Source organism: Phascolarctos cinereus, unplaced genomic scaffold (assembly GCF_003287225.1).
Source record: "Phascolarctos cinereus isolate Bilbo 61053 unplaced genomic scaffold, phaCin_HiC Scaffold_726;HRSCAF=1367, whole genome shotgun sequence".
In the NCBI taxonomy this organism is placed as follows: Eukaryota; Metazoa; Chordata; class Mammalia; order Diprotodontia; family Phascolarctidae; genus Phascolarctos; species Phascolarctos cinereus.
In genome coordinates, this window is record NW_027556098.1 from 423,873,232 (window position 1) to 423,878,909 (window position 5,678).

The 5,678-nt window shown below is 42.5% G+C and overlaps 1 pseudogene; it reads left to right on the forward strand.

Annotated features, from left to right (window-relative positions):
* The first annotated feature begins 1,854 nt into the window (after window positions 1-1,854).
* LOC110197896 (vomeronasal type-1 receptor 1-like) lies at window positions 1,855-2,780 on the forward strand (annotated as a pseudogene).
* The last annotated feature ends 2,898 nt before the right edge of the window (window positions 2,781-5,678 follow it).

Sequence of the window (5,678 nt, forward strand, 5' to 3'; positions counted from 1 at the left end):
TGTCAGATAGTGAAGTACATAGGTGGTTTGGTGAATAGAATGTAGGACCTGGAGTCAGGAAGACCTGAGTTCAAATCTGGCCTCAGACACTGGGCAAATCATTTAACCTCCATTCACCTTAATTCACTGGAGAAAGAAATGGCAAAGCACCCCAGGATCTTTTTCAAGAAAATCAATCACAGAGTCAGACATGAATGAACAACAACAAAATTTAAGATAGTTGTCTAGTACAATGAATGAATAGCAGATCCAAGTAGTCATGAGACTGGACAATCTTGGCATGGCACACTACAACTGACTTTCATCTGGCAGCCCTTATCTAGGTATGATGGCTCATAATCCCAGCACCTCTTTGATAAAAGCAATGTCATCTTGCCCTGGTCAGAAAGAAGCTTTCTAATCACTGAACTTTAACAGATCAGATCCTAGAAGACCATCAGATATCCATATAGAAATGAAACCCAGAAGTTAGCAGCAGAAAGGAGCAGTGACTGCAAAGACCAAGGCAGCAATATTGCCATAAAGGCAATGGATCCAGGAGACAGCAGAGACACCCCTCACCAAAGACAAAGCAGCCAGAGGACAGCAGAGGTGTGACACCCACTAGGATATCAGCTAACAGCATGATGACCCTCTCCAGAGGATATATCTATCTCTGTAGCCCTAAGGGTATTAGGGATCCCTTCAACATGTGTTCTTTGACCACACGGGATCACGACATGAGCTGTTAAATGAATGTTTCCTGGCTAAGCCAGTTGTCTCCATCTGTACCCTCCAAGCCTATTTCCTAGCCCTTCACATATATTCCCTAGATACCATGTTCTGACAGTGTGTGTGTGTGTGTGTGTGTGTGTGTGTGTGTGTGTGTGTTTGCTTTCATCTTTATTATAACCTGTGGAAGAGTATACTCAGTGTACTCAATGTGGTGTGCATATAAGGAGAGGCAGGAATCTTTTCTTGGCACTTAATTTTTCATGCCATTGGATAAGATACCATTTTAAAATGAATCTGACCATGGGATAGTTGGTAAAAGTAACCACTCTAGTGGAAACTCATGAGCCTCCTTGTGTGGATACTGACACCCATCCCACCCCTCCATCCCTGTGCCTTGAATCTTGGGTAGCTTTTGGTGGGGAAGACTTGTGTAAGAAGGGATTCCCCAGATGCTATGCATTTTTTCCTATTAAATTTCATTTTATTTTATTCATCCTAGTGTTCTAGCCTGTCAAGGTCTTTTGGGTTGAATCTAATGAATTAAATACAAAATCTTACACCTGGAATCCAAAACTATATTTCATAAATATAGTAGGGAGGCATGAATCAAGTGTGTCTAGAAAGAAGGAGTATGTCTAGAAAAGATCTGTGGGATTTGATGGACTGTAAGTGCAGAATGCATTGGTAGGGTAATAGGTCAGGCAAATCCAGCTCTGAGAAAAGTGTCAGGTAGGGAGTTTGACTAAACCAGAACAGCTACCAATCGATAAGGCAAGTTCTCTGAAGTGCACTCAGGAAGAGCAGGAAGCTAATCCTGGAACAAAAGGTCAACCACTTTCTCTTGATTTTAGTACAAATATAGACCATGAAAGCTGTGCCTACTAACCTTAGCTAAAAAGTCAGTAATACACTAATCCAAGAATGTGTAAATGATAGGAGGAGTCATTAAATAACACAAGCCAACAGAGTCACTGTACAGAAATCACTGAACTTAGCGTGTCTGTCTATGGTATAATCTCATGAGTTCTTTTCAGGTGGAAACAAGCGACCAATATGAGGGGTGGCATAAAGTCTTTGTATTTCTCTCCAGGGTCCCCCAGGCTCAGACTGAAATTCTTCTGCTCAGGACATCACAACGTGATGCCTATGGACATGCTCTTGGGCATTGCCTTCTTCTTCCAGACAGGAATTGGGGTTCAGGGAAACTTCTTCCTAATTTATCTCTTCAGCTTCCTTTTCTTCACTGCCCAGAAGCTGAGGCCCATAGATCTGATTCTCACTCAGCTGGCTTCGGCCAACTTCTTGGTGCTTCTCTCCAAGGGCTTCCTTCAGGGATTGGCAGCTTGGGGTCTGAAGAATGTTCTGGATGACATTGGCTGTAAAACTGTCTTCTACCTTCACAGAGTAGTTCGTGGGCTCTCCCTCAGCATAACCTGCCTCCTGAGTGGTTTTCAGGCCATCATCATCATCAGTCCCCACACCCCCCGGTGGATAAAGCTGAAAGCCAGAGTCCCAAGATACATTATACCCTCTATTCTCCTCTGCTGGATTTTCCACATGCTGCAAAATATTGTTACTCTTGAGAAACTTAGAGGACCAAGGAGCCCTGGAAACACCTCAGAAATCAAAGAGTATGGATATTGCACCATCAATGCCACTACTGACACTAGTGCCTCGCTGCATGTAGTTGTGTTCTCCCTTCCTGATGCTGTGTGTGTGACCTTCATTAGCTTTACCAGTGCCTACAAGGTCTACCTCCTGCACAAGCACCACAGGAGAGTTCAGCAGGTTCACACTGACAGCTTTTCCTGCAGAGCCTTCCCTGAGGCCAGAGCCACCCACATGATCCTGCTGCTCATGAGCATCTTTCTCATCTCTTATTTCCTCATTCCCTCTTGACAGGGTATCTGCATTCAGCAACACCCAAATCCTGGCTGCTGCATAGCTCTGTCTTCTTGGCTTCCTGCTTTCCAACGGTTAGCCCTTTTGTGGTGATCAGCAGTGACCAACAAATCCTGAGGTACTACAGGGCTGTTCGTGGTAGAAAAAGTCCACATACTGAATGACTACAGTAATACTCAGTCCCTATTATCTTCCCAGGCTCTTGTCAAAGAGGAAATATCACTGGAAGGCATTAAGCTAGAAGTGTGAAAACAGATCCAGAATTGTTATGTAGCTATTTGGACTAGCTCCAGTTTCACAGAAGAGGGACAGCTGGGCATCCTATAAATGACTGGTAATGGAGTCAGGCCTGAAATCAAGTAGAAGGCACCTGTCACTACTCTCCCAAGAATCCCAGATCACCAGATTGGTAAAGGCATAAGATCCCATCTGGCCTAATGTATACCAAAACAAGAATACCATTTGCAACACCCATAACTGGTGGTCTTCCCTCTTTGAGCATCTTCATCTAAGGATCTTCCTCTCTCTCAAGGGGCAGCCCTTACCATTCATTTTAAGTTTCTCCTTACCTCCAACACCAGTCTGGTTTTCTGCAACTCTGAAGGGACCATCAGGCTAAACTTTCATCCATTTTTCCTCATTTGTTCCTCAGGAGAAACATAGATTCCATCTAATCCCTCTTGCACATGGCACCAATTGAAATACTTGAAGAAAACTATGTCTTTCCAAGCCTTATTTCCTGTGTAACTTTTGGCTCAAAGGGCCAATTTCATGGGTCTCTTTCTTCACTAGTAGAGATTAATTATTCAATTCTCTGCACCTGCATGGAGAGCAGGCAAAGTTGGTGAGAACAGGACAATAGAGAAATCTGGGCTACTCTGGCTTCTAGCTTTGAAGAGAAGGAAATGGAAGGAAATAAGAACTTATTAAATACCCTCTATGTGCCTGGTATTGTGCTAAGCATTTTACAAATATCTCATTTGAACCTCACAATAACCCTGTGAGGTAATTGCTATCATTCCTCCCATTTTACAATTGAGTAAACTGAGACAGAAATTAAATAACTTGTCCTGAGTCATACAGACAGTAAAGATCTGAGGCCAAATTTGAACTCAGGAGTTTCTGAATCTAGGTCCAATTCTGTGTTCACTATGCCACCTGCCTGCCCAATAAAGAAGGAAATTATCATTTATTAAGCACCTACTATGTGCCAGGCATTGCAATAAACACTTTACAAATATTATCTCATTTGAGAGAGAAGAGTCACCATTGCAACTTCTCTTCAAGTCCCTTAAGGGAGAAAAAGACTCTGGTTAGACAATGACATATCAAGGAGATGTCGATCTCTAATACCCCTGTCCCCAACTTGCTGTTCTAGATACTTTGAAGCATTTCCCCTTGGGTGAGAGCTGAGATTTTCTCTCTTCATTAAGTTGTTATTTCACTCCCTATGGCAGAGTTCATTTACACTGTCTTGTCTGGTAGATGGTCTCCTACATTGACTTTCTCTCATATCTACTTTGATATCAACGTGGGTAAATGGATTTATTTGCTATCCACTACATGTATTCATTGTGGAGCTGACATCTGGTAGAAAAGAAGTCAAGCTTTGGACATGTAGCTTGGGAAACTTCTTTCTTGTTAAGGAAGTGATCACAAGTGCAGCCGGAAACCTAGAAATTCCTTTTCAGTTTTTTTCAGTCATGTTAGACTCTTCATGACCCCATTTGGGGTTTTATTGGCAAAGATCCTACAGTGGTTTGCCATTTCCTTTTCAAAGAAATTACTAACCCTAGACTAACAATATTTAAGGGAGCAGATAGATATAATAACACTTAGTGCCCCTTCTCCCTAAGGAGAGTAGAGCACTAACCTCTTGACTCAATCTCTTGCTTCCCCTCCTGGCAAGAATCAGAGTTTTCCTTGAAGAAGGGGAGGAGGAAGAGATTGAAATATCTATTCTTGCCTCCCTGAAAGCCATATCTAGACAGACCCATGTGGACACATATAACCTACATGGGCAAATACAAAAGAACACCCCACACACCACCCTTTACATCTGCAACATCCCTATTTCCTCCAATGATCTTTATATGCCATGGTCTATGTTAAACTTACAGCCCTGGACAGCCCCCCTGGACATTAATTGTATCTAGGACTACATCTTCTTGCCTGTCATTTTGCCAGCACAAGGAATCATTAGTGAGGAATTGCTTCATTAATTCCAATTGGCACCTGCCCTGTGACTTATAATCTTGGAGGGTTGCCTGGGGCACTAAGATGTAAGATAGCTTACCCAGCATCACCTATCCGGGATGTGTCAAGGGAAGAACTTAAGTCTTCCTGAATCCTAAGCCAGCTCTCCATCCACTATGCCAGGATGCCCGTCTACATTTATCCCTATTTAATTTCACATTATCACATATCATTCACCATCATTCATGTTCACCAAGATCGTTGGGGATACTGACCTTGCTATCTATCACATTAGCTATCCCTCTCAACCACAAGTTTTATAAGCGTGCCTAGGTGGAGCAGTAGATAGAGCTCTGAGCCTGTAGTCAGGAAGACCTAAGTTCAAACCCTCCTCAGACATTTACTATCTGTGTTATCCTGGGCAGTTCATTTAACTTCTATCTGCCTCAATTTCCTCATCTGTAAAATGAGGATCATAATAGCACATTGTAGGTGCTTTAAAAATGTTTGTTCCCTTCCCAGTTAACAAAAATGTTGAATACTACAGCCATAGGATATCCCACCTAAGACCTCTCCTTCAGTTTTCATTTACCCATTAATTGTTACTGTTTGGATTTGGACATTCAAACAGTATGGATTCCACCTAATTGAACTATCATCTATGAAGAAGATACAGATAAGCAGTAGTTTGTCTGGGAGCAAAAAAGTCCTGGAGATTTTGGTGGATTTCAAATGCAAAAAAGGGCCTTGATCTGACAAGGAAAGCAAAGAAATGATTGAATTAGTTCTTAAGAGAGCCGTGGTATCCTGAACTAGCTCCCACAAAACTCCTCCCTCCTCAGACCACCTGTGGAGTATGTGGGTAA